This window comes from Canis lupus, chromosome 11 (assembly GCF_011100685.1).
Source record: "Canis lupus familiaris isolate Mischka breed German Shepherd chromosome 11, alternate assembly UU_Cfam_GSD_1.0, whole genome shotgun sequence".
Classification (NCBI taxonomy): Eukaryota; Metazoa; Chordata; class Mammalia; order Carnivora; family Canidae; genus Canis; species Canis lupus.
The window spans coordinates 58,526,511-58,538,165 of NC_049232.1; the positions used below are offsets into that span (position 1 = coordinate 58,526,511).

Genomic DNA, 11,655 nt, shown 5'->3' on the forward strand with positions numbered 1-11,655 from the left:
TCTCCCTTTACCTCTCCCCCTGCCCATGCTCATATTCTCTCTCTCTAAAATAAATAAATGAATCTTTTTTTTTGAAAAAAGAAATCTTCAAAATACTGGTAGGTATGAAAGAAACTGGATAGCTCTAAGTTTCTGTCTCCTATTCCCCTACTCCTTGGGTTGCTTCATCCCATAGGAATGAAGAGTGCCAGGCTGACCATATCCTGGAAAGCTTGATAAAAGGCCCAGACTCTGTGACACAGGCAGGCAGCCAGCATATGCAAACAGTGGACCAGTGAATTGTGTAGTGACCACTCAGTACCATCTACTCTCCCGCAAAATGAAGAACAGGGTCACTCAGCCTCCCAGGATTTTAATCCAGTTACCTACAAATTCAACTTTGTGCCTTTCTGAATAGCCAGACATAAATTTTTTTTGCAAGTCAATATTTTTTCAACAATAAGAATCTGGACTTTGAAGTCAGATAGAACTTATACTTAAATTCTAGCTCAGAGCTTCCTAGTTGTATTACTTTGGGCAAGTCCTCTAAGGTTTATTTTATTTTATTTTATTTTATTTATTAATGATAGTCACACAGAGAGAAAGAGAGGCAGAGACACAGGCAGAGGGAGAAGCAGGCTCCATACAGGGAGCCCGACGTGGGACTCGATCCCGGGTCTCCAGGATCGCGCCCCGGGCCAAAGGCAGGCACTAAACCACTGCACCACCCAGGGATCCCCCTCTAAGGTTTTTGAACCTTAGTTTCCTCAGGAGCAAAAAGATGGTAATAAAATGTAACCTACAACATTTTTGGAGGATTGGATTGACTGATGAACAAAAGGGTTATGCATCATGCCTGGCAAAAATTAATTACTGGATAAATAACAGTTGCTATCCTCCTCCTCATCATCATCCCCTTCTCCTCCTACATTCTCCAAATTACCATTTCCCTCTTGGTCACCAAAGAAGAGTCATTCTGAACATTTGCTCCCACAATACCCAACTTCATCATCTTCTGTGTCCTTCATCCTTCATTCTGCCTCACTCCCACCCTCAAGAGCTTTTTTCATTCAATATGCAGAAAAACTAAGCTGGATTCTGAGCTCATCTCAAAAGTGGCATGCCCATAGCCAAGAAGAATCAGAACCCATACCCAGAAGGTAGTGGGGAGTTGTAGGTGAGGAAAGATTTTTATCACCCATTATGGTTTGCAAAGTTTGAAAGTGTGACTTATTCCTTGAAGGAGATAAAGAGAGGTAGAAGCATGTTTGAGGGCATTGAAGAAAATGGCATGTGATTTGTTGAAAGTGTAAAGGGGCATGAAGGAGGAGAGATGAATAAAGAGATGGCCATGCATTAAAGACTTAAATATGAGACAGAAAACCATTAAAATCCTAGAGGAGAACACAGGCATTAGCCTCTTTGACATAGGCCATAGCAACTTCTTACTGGATATGTCTTCTGAGGCAAGGGAAACAAAAGCAAAATAAACTATTGGAACTTTATCAAAATAAGAAGCATCTGCACAGTGAAGGAAACAATCAACAAAACTCAAAGGCAGCCTATGGAATGGGAGAAGATATTTGCAAATGATATTTCTGATAAAGGGCTAGTATCCAAAATGTAAAAAGAACTTATGAAACTCAACACCCGAAAAACCAATAATCCAGTTAAAAAGTGGGCAGAAGACATGAATAGACATTTTTCTAAATAAGGCATATAGATGGCCAACAGACACATGGAAAGATGACCAACATCACTCATCATCAGGGAAATGCAAATCAAAACTAGAATGAGATAATATTTCACATGTCAGAAAGGCTAAAATTAACAACCCAATAACAATTGGTGTTGGTGAGGATGTGGAGAAAGGGGAACCCTCTTCGCCGTTGGTAGGAATGCAAACTGGTGCAGGCGCTCTGGAAAACACTATGGACTTTCCTCAGAAAGTTAAATATAGAACTACCCTACAATCCAGCAATTGCACTGCTAGATATTTACCCAAAGATACAAAAATACTAATTTGAAAGGATCCCTGCACCCCAATGTTTAGAGCAGCATTATCAGCAGTAGCCAAGTTATGGAAAGAGTCCAAATGTCCATTGACTGATGAATAGAAAGTGAAGATGTGGTATATTTATATAATGGAATATCACTCAGCCATAAAAATGAATGAAATCTTGCCATTTGCAATGACGTGGATGGAGCTAGAGAGCATAATGCTAAGCAAAATAAGCCAGTCAGAGAAAGACAAACACCATATGATTTCACTCATATATGGAACTTGAAATTTAAGAAACAAAAGAAACAAACATAGGAAAAAGAGAGGAAAACCAAGAAACAGAACTGCAGAGAACAAAATGATGGTCACCAGAGGAGAGTTGGGTGAGGGGTGAGTAAAATAAGTGATGGGGATTAAGAAGGGCCCTTGTGGTGAGCACCAGGTGTTGTATGGAAGTGGTGAATTACCTGAAATTCTACACCTGAAACTAATATTACACTGTACATTAACTAACTGGACTTTAAATAAAAACTTGAGGGGAAAAAAAAAAAGAGGGAGAGGTGACCATGCAGCCACTCTTCCAGAGGTAAAAAAGCAGGTCAAGTGGCAGGAAGGGCCAGCATGCCAGGCAGGCAGACAAGCTGATTTCATCAGCACCTCTGTGCTGCACCATTCTAGAAGCATAGCTGACCTGCGCCTCTGCATACCTGTTCTCTGTAGCATAGCTGGGTCCTAGGCATGCCAGGCCCCACTGCACTGCCAGATGGAGGTGGAAATAAGAGGCTAGAACAAGCTGTCTCTGAGGCAGGGAGCCCAGGGACGTCCTCATCCAACTGTCTGGCTGGCGCCCCCCAGGGCAGACCCGACAGCGCCCTCCCATCAGCGCCCGGGGCTGGGACCTGGGCCACTCACCCACCTGTCTAGTCACTGGGGCTACAGCGGGCGTCCCCGGGGTGCTCACCACCGCCGTCTGCAGCCACCAAGCCCCAGGACCCCCCGCCCCCCTCCACACAGAGGCCTCCTGGCCCAATCACCTCACCCCTCCGCCTGCCACCGGTGTCCGGCTACGGGAAGAGGGGCGACTTCCTCACCCTGGGCCTCTGCCTCTCGCTCTGTAAAATGGGCTCACCGCTGTACCTCCCCTCGGGTTGCGCGGGTGGCCGTGGGCCCCGCCGGGTGTCGTGGGTGGGACTGTCCCCAGGAGGCGGCAGCTCTGGGTCACCTCTGCAGAGGAGACTGCATGCAGACTCAGCGTGCCAGGCATCTGTGGCTCCCCTGGGGCAGGAGAGGGGATGATTGACCCTCTTTTCACCTGTTTCCTGCCCTGGGCCTACCCTTCTGCAAGTGGCCATTTGTCCAGTGAGAACAAAGACTTTTGATCCTGGAGGAGGGGAGGGCAGGGCATGTAAAAGTGGGAAGAAAAAAGGCAATCTCTTATTACAAATAACTATTCTGGAATGTCATGGTCAGAGAGAACAGTTACCTTTGCTAGAGCTCACACTGTGCGCAGACAAATCTGCCAATCTTTCTTTCCAGTGCTCCCTCCTCTCCTTCAACCCCCAGAGGTACTGTCTCTGCGACTTTTCCGTCATGGCTTCTTCCTCATTTGTCTTGGATCTGTGAGGTTGCCTGCCAGTAGCAGATCTGCAAAAGTGAAGATCCCTTTGGGTCTAGTAAGGCAAGAAGGCAAGATCACAAACAGCCACAGTTAACTTACATCTCTGCTTGGCTTTCTTTGCCCTTTCTAGGTCCAGATAAGATTGCCTCAAACCTCCATTCTATAGCCTCCAGAAAGCCCAATGCCCTCCTCCAATTTGAGGGAGATTCTGGGGGTTAAGTTCACTCTAGCTCAGAGCTTCTCATTTCACGGAGTCAGTTCAGTGAAACACATGGGTCATCCCCCCAGCCCCAGATACCAGTCCTGTTGCTACCATGAAGACCCAGATGGGAAACTTGACTCTTTCATTAGATTTCCATAAAAAAGCAAAACCAAACAAAGGATGGATTTCACTTGCACAAAGCATTTTTTCCTAGTGTTAAAAGACTAAAATTCTAAGAATTTATCCGAATAATACCAACTGGTAGGAAGCATTCCTTTGAAGAGAGGTGACGAAAGACTTAAATAGGTAAAGGACAGAAGCAAAGAGAGGAAACTTGATTAGCTGTAGTTTAAAACCTAGTTGGCTATAAGTGATTGTCCTTAGATTTCGATTTCATAACCTTGAGGCATTTACAGGCTTAGATTTTGGGTTGCTTATGTAGGCGCTATGGCATAAGAGCCACCTCTGTCTAATGGCCTCCTTGCATAATTAATTTAACAGTGGACATAGCTAATGGTTTGTGGAGAGGAAGGATAATTACATGAGGGCCATAGAACAATCTAAAATTGAACATTAGTCATCTCTGTTCCTAAAAAGTCCTTTGACACACCCCCACCCAGGCCTGGTGTTCCATTCACTGCTGCAGACTCTATTTCTCTCCTCTGCCGTGTCCCCTGCTCATTTCCTCCCTCTCAGATTGTCCTTAGAAGTCCGAATTGTTTTTACTCTACTGGTTGAGGCAGTACCCTGCAACACACCTCTGAGCCTTTGTATCTCCAAACAAATCAACTTACCGGGCAATCCTCCTGTGAGCCTCTTTTCCCCTTGCCTTACTGCTCTGAATGTGGGAGTGGAACAGAACCAGAAAACACCAGAGGAGAATTAACAAAGGACAAGTATTTCTTTGTACCCAGATGATATGATTTCATTTTCTTGAGCTGGACATGACAAGGACAGACCATGGCCCTACTGGCTATTCATAGCCTGGGAGAAAGGCAAGGGAAGATATGGACAATTCTGAGGCTTAAATTATTTTTCATAGATATTTAACCCTCTTTAAAGGGGGTCTTAAAAATCAACTTAGAGTGATGTTTTACACATTTGCTTATAAAGCCAGCAATAGAATTGTTTCAATTAGGTATATATCAATGAGGGTTTTGTTTTGTTTTGTTTTTTATCTTGCTGAGGAGAGGATCTAGCCAAGACTAGAACTGCTTGGCCATTAATGTATAGACTACAAGCTTTTGGCATTTAACTTTAACCAGGCCAACACCAGAAGAAGGTCAGGAAGATCTGAGCTTCACATTCAAGAAAGGCCTCAAATTCAGTTTTGGCATTATCACCAAATGAGTTATAAACAAAGTTACTGTGATATGCATGTATTCAAAGCATTAATATGCTAAATGTATGCATTCAAATTAACTCTGGTTTTGCCATTTCTTCACTTTTTAAAAATTCTTTAAAAAAATTTTTTTTTAAGATTTTATTTATTTATTCATGACAGAGGGAGAGAGAGAGAGAGAGAGAGAGAGAGGCAGAGACACAGGCAGAGGGAGAAGCAGGCTCCAGGGAGGGAGCCCGACGTGGGACTTGATCCCAGGTCTCCAGGATCATGCCCTGGGCTAAAGGCGGCGCTAAACCGCTGGGCCACTGGGGCCACCCCATTTCTTCATTTTTAATATACTTACTGTAAGCTGAAAAAATTAGGGAAGTAGCCTGGATCTCCCATGGGCTCTGAGAAGCCCCCTGTTCCATGCCTATCTTGATTATGTAGAGAGAAAGGTCTTTGTTCCACAGCAAAGGAGGATAAACTTGGGCTTAAGCCCTGTAATTATCGAAAGATCACCTGAAAGAAACATCAGGAGAGGATCCCTTGGAGACTATGCCATCCATCCAGTTTGATGACATCAGAGGTACCGAGAATGGGCACACTGCATACCCAGGCCTATACCTTTCCTGCTGGGACTGTTTTGGGTGAATATAGCACCAACGTGCTTTTAGTATGTTGTGGTCTGACTTGCCTGTGGGTCATCGCCAAAAATAGGTCTGTGCTACTCACTCTCTGGCCATTCTCGAATAATCCCCTCACAACGTGCTCGGTATGAAGGGCACAGACAAAAATTCTTGCCTGACCTGAAAACTAAGAATAGTTGTGCTTCTCCTGGACAGTCAGTTTAATTTTATCTTCTAACGTTGTGAAACCACTTAACCGACTATGTTCCCATTTCTCATTGCCTGTTAGTTCATTCAGAGACATATTTTTCATCTACTCATATCAGGTGTTGAGCCATAGTGGTTAGTTAATTCATTGTTATTAGTTTGGCGAGTTCTTTTAGGTTTGTCTTTGGGTCTTTGTTTTTTAGGGTTTTAGTGTATGTTTGTTTTGTTGTTGTTGTTGTTGTTTTAGATTTTATTCATTAATCCTTATGTATTTTATTTTTGTGGATAGTTTGAAGGAGGAATTTAAATATATTTTTCCCCAAATAATAAAATGTGTGAGCCATGCACATTCTTCATGTTCTTCATGTATGTTCTTTTTTTTTTTTTTTTTTTTTTTTTTTTTTATTTTTTTTTTTCATGTATGTTCTTAAATGCAAATAACAGACTCTGCCTGTCTTAGCTTGGGCTGCTATAACAAATGCCACAGGCTGAGTGGCTTAAACAACACATTTATTTTCTCACAGTTCTGGAGGCTGAGAAGTCTAAGATCGAGGTGCTGGCAGATCCAGGGTGTGGGGAGGACCTGTCTCTTGGTTTGCAGATAGCTGTCTTCTCATTGTATCCTCACATGGCAGAGAGCAGAGAGAGATGAAGCAAGCTCTCCCCTATCTCTTCTTATAAGGGCATTAATCTCATCTATGAAGTTTCCACTTTCCCAAACACCCCACCTCCCAAAGGCCTCACCTCATACCATTACACTGGGGGTGAGGAATATGAATTTTGTGAGGACACTGACATTCGGTCCATTATGCTACTCTAACTAGCTTAAGCAAAAAGGGGTTTGTTAAAGAATATTTGGTAACTCCCAGACCTCTGTGAGGGCCAGAGAACGAGGCTTGTAGGCTACAATACACAGCCAAGAACAAGACAGGCATGGTCAGCACATCTGACCATATCACAGGATGGTTCTAACAACAACAACAACAACAACAACAACAACAACAACAACATCAACAACAAATTTTTAAAAATGGGATGCCTGGGTGGCTCCATTAGTTAAGCATCTGCCTTCAGCTCAGGTCATGATCCCAGGTCCTGGGTTAGAGCCCTGCATCAGGCTTCTTGCTCAGTGGGAAGCCTGCTTCTCTCTCTGCCTGCTGCTTCCCCTGCTTGCGCGCTCTCTCTCTCTGACAGATAAATAAATAAAATCTTTAAAAATAAAAAATAAAACGGACTCAGTGGGACACCTGCAGCTCTCTCACAGCTACTCCAAAAGAGCAAACGCTCTTGATACCACACTTACCAGAATAGTCTCCTGGAATATGCGCCCTCCTGTGGCTCTTCTCCACATCAGATGTCACAGAGCAGGGTATGGGGGAGTGTAGACTTAAGTCATATGCCTGATTTACAGATTCTCTTGGGAAAACAGGACTTGTTTACAAAGTGAGAAATGTCAGAGGGTGTTCAAAAGATGTTAGATATCTGTAATGAAGAGTTGTTACCTTATTCTTGATACTGTTTCTAAAACAATTCAGCATTCTTTTGAGATGCTATTCATGATATACTTGATTAATACATATATGTATATGCATGCACGGCACACACACATATTATGCTATTTTTCTATAAGTGCATTTTACTTTATCCTTGTAGTACTCAGTACTACTTTAATCACTATAACTTTATGATACATATAAATATCTAGATGACTTCCCCTACAATGTCTTCAAAGATTTCTTGGCTCTTCTTATCTTTTAATTTTCCAAGTGAACTTTAGAAGGGCTTTGTGAAATTTTCAATTTGGCATTCTGATTGAAATTATGGGAACTAATTGATGTACTGTTAGAACTCAGGATCAAGAAAGATAAAATGGTACCTCTATTTGCATCTTAACTTTTGTAATTCACTAACTTGTCATAGTTCTTTTGATAATTAGCTCAACGCATTTCTTGTTAAGTTTATGCTGGGGACTATTTTGCTGTTGCTATGTTAAGTGGGATATTTTTCCTTTATACTTTTAACGTTGCTTTTAGAAAACCTATTCCTTTCATTATAGAAAAGCTCGTCAGTAACTCACCTTCTTTTCGACATTGGTAACTAGTTCTGACCGTTTTTTCAGTTGATGATCTTCCATTTTAAATTATCCTAATCCAAGAGAAATGATATCTTGTACAAATAATAAAATATTGCCCTAGTCCTTTTCAGTAGCCTCTTCTACAGTCGTTAGAACTTACAGAAAAAGGCTAAAATTTCGTGATAATAGTGTACTTCTTTGATTATTATTATTTTTTAAAATTTATTTATTCATGAAAGACACACAGAGAGAGAAAGAAGCAGAGACACAGGCAGAGAGAGAAGCAGGCTCCATGCAGGGAGCCCGATGCAGGACTCGATCCCAGGACCCCGGGATCCCGCCCTGGGCTCAACCGCTGAGCCACCCAGGGATCCCCCTCTTTGATTATTTCTAAATTAATTTTCATGGTGCTCAACTAGTGTTTTATTGTTAAGCACGATAATTGCCTTTTAGTTGGAGATGCTTGTTTTTAGAAAAATATCTTAATTCACACAAAACCCTCAAGAAGGAACCCTGAGGACTAGTTCGGGCGGGGCGAGGCCGCAGCGCGCGAGGGGGCGGCGGGTGCACTGCGGGACCCAGTGGGGGGAGGCGGCCGCGCGGGGCTCTCTGTCCCGGCGGGGGGAGGGGCTGTCGCGGCGCCCCGCAGGGGCAGGGGCAGGGGCAGGGGCAGGGGCAGGGGCAGGGGAGGCGGCGGGCGGCAGGGCCCAGCCTCGGGCGGGGAGCGCGTGTCCTCTGCGCGCCCCGGTGCCCGCGGAGAGCCGACCGGCCTGCAGGGGGCGCGCGAGGAGCAGGGGCCCCGGGCGGACGCGGAGCTGGAGCTGCTCGCCCCGAGCATCGTCCCGCGGCGGAGCCACCTGCCGGCCGGGCCGGGGACCCGCCCAGACCACCGCCCAGGAGCGGCCAGGGTCAGTCTGAGCAAATCTCGCACGTCCGTGCGGGAGGAGAGGAAAAGCAACCCTATAAGCAACCCTATAAGACCCCGTGGGTCTCCAGGCGGGGAGCGATGCAGATGAAGAGGCAGGTACACACCAGCCTGACTTCCAAAACAAATTGGACAAAAGCTTCAAGGACAAAGGAGAAAAAAAAAAAAAAAAGAATAAAGGAGAAGAAGGAGAAGAGACATTTTCTACCCACCCCATCCCCCAAAAGGCAACAAAGGTGAGAAAGAGAAACAAAAATGGAAGAAGAGATAATGCAAAATAGGATGGTTAGAAATAAATACAAAAATCTCAGTTGTGATAGATGTGACTAGATTAAGGTGTCCAGTTACTATATTTCCTATGCTGGATTTAAAAAAAATCAGCATATGCTCTTTATAAGCGATACAGTTGAAATGTAGATTCAGAAAGTTTAAAGTAGTACTTTTTGCTTGCTCTGTGTATATCACAATAGCAAAGAGAGTGAAAATTGAGCTAAGCTACTTAAGTTGAAAGACAATATAAACCCAAAGAAAAGATATGAGTAGGAACAAGTGAAACAAAATAGAGGTAAAAGATGATTCTTTGAAAAGATGAGTGAAATGACAAACACTTTGCTAAATTGTTTGCCTTCTTTTTTCCTTTATCAATGTTAAGAATAAAAGGAAGGGTATTAAAAAGGCAACAAGGATGGGGCACATGGGTGGCTTAGTGGGTTAAGCCTCTGCCTTCAGCTCAGGTCATGATCCCGCCTGGAATCTGGTTTCCTGTACAGGGAGGAGGGGTGGGGGGTCTGCCTCTCCCTCTTCCTCTCCTTCCGCTGGAGCGCTGTCTCTCTCTCTCTGTCTCAAATAAATAAATGAAATCTCATAAATAAATAAACAAACAAAGAAATAATAAAAAGGCAACAAGGATACCAAGAAATTCATTACATACATGTCTGAAAACCTAACTGAAATGAATAATTACTGGAATACTATAACTAGCAGAAATGACTCAAGAAGAAATGAAATAACCATTAAAGAAGTAGAAACCAAAGTTGATCTCACCACAAGGATAATCCAGAGGTGAGTTTTATTGGTTTGTACGAACCATGGGACTAATGCTTCTGATTTTAGTACTATTCCAGAGTACAGAAAGAGGGGACACTACCCAACTTATTTATTTCTATAAACCTGCAGCCCAAATATGACAAGATGGTATGAAAGAGGACAATTACAGCCAATCTCTTTAGTGAACATAGGCGGAAAACTTCTGAAGAAAATTTTAGTCAGTTGAATACAATAACTTTTTTTTAAAGATTTTATTCATGAAGGACACACAGAGATAGAGAGAGGCAGAGACACAGGCAGGGAGAAGCAGGCTTCATGCCAGGAGCCCGATGTGGGACTCGATCCCAGAACTGCAGGATCACGCCCTGAGCCAAAGGCAGGCGCTAAACCGCTGAGCCACCCAGGGATCCCATGAATACAGTAACTTGAACAAGTAACCATGACATGGGTTTATCTCAAGGCTGCAAACTTGGTTTATCATGAGAAGATCAAATAATATAAGTAACTACCTTATCATTTTAGAAGGAGGAAAATAATCATCTCTTAGTGAAAAGTATCAGACAAAATTCATGATTCAAGCCTTGTTTTCAAGAGAAGGAACTGCCCTTTATCTAATAAAAGTATCTATGAAAAACCAATAGCAAACATCATCGTTAGTGGTGAAATATTGGAAAAATTTTGTTTAGGATTAGAAGTAAGACAAGGGTTCCTGACACCATCACTTCTGTTCAGCATTGTCCTAGCTACTGAATTAAGACAAGAAAGAGAATGAAAAGCATAAAGTTTAGAAATGAAGAAACAAAACTGTTCATTATTTGTAGATGATAAGATTGCTTGGTTGGAATAATTATTAGAATAAATCACAGTTTAGTAAGGTTGCAGGATACAAAATCAGTATCAAAGGGCAGATGTCTTTTCAAATACCTTTAAAAAAACAGAAAACATATCTTTTAAAAAGTAATTTTCCAAAAAAAAAGTGATTTTCAAGAGCATCAAACAACATAAATTCTTAGGAAGAAAGCCTAACAAATAGGTAAGCTCTCTATGAAGAAAATTAGAAAACTATTTAAATTAAAATATATATATATAGTTTATATAGTGATATATATATATATAACATATATAATTGTATTTAGATGGAATTTGGTGTGGGAAGCATAAAAGGATAATAAGAATGTTCCAAACTTATGGGATTCTTGGGTGGCTCAGCGGCTGAGCATCTGCCTTTGGCTCAGGGCGTGATCCTAGGATCCGGGATCGTCGAGTCCCACATTGGTCTCCTTGCAGGGAGCCTGCTTCTCCCTCTACCTGTGTCTCTGCCTCTCTCTCTCTCCTGTGTCTGTCATGAATAAATAAACCTTTAAGAAAAAAAAATATTCCAAGCTTTCACACATGTTTTTCTTTGCTGGATGATAGTGGGCATTTAACCACTACAGTATTTAAGATTCCACGGTTTGTATTTAGAGTGACCAATATTAAAACATACTGGATATTATACCCTTTGGAATTCTTTACATTTAGGATGAAAAAGAATATGTTAATTTAAATGCAATGGTGGACCTAGTTTCTCCAGATTATTTTTGGAGACATGTGGCCACAGTTTGAAGATGGCTATGTTACGGATGCATATATTTCCATAATAGATACA

The 11,655-nt window shown here is 42.4% G+C and overlaps 1 long non-coding RNA gene across 2 annotated transcripts; it reads right to left on the reverse strand.

Moving 5' to 3' along the window:
• Window positions 1-3,462: 3,462 nt before the first annotated feature.
• Window positions 3,463-8,302, reverse strand: LOC111097953. 2 transcript variants are annotated; one of them, XR_005366428.1, is made up of 4 exons: window positions 8,039-8,302; window positions 7,265-7,443; window positions 5,490-5,647; window positions 3,463-3,625 (listed from the first exon to the last, which is right to left on the reverse strand). It is a non-coding gene; the product is annotated as an uncharacterized LOC111097953 (long non-coding RNA). The 2 variants fall into 2 exon arrangements; XR_005366427.1 differs by having other exon boundaries at window positions 3,463-3,651.
• Between the last annotated feature and the right edge of the window lie 3,353 nt (window positions 8,303-11,655).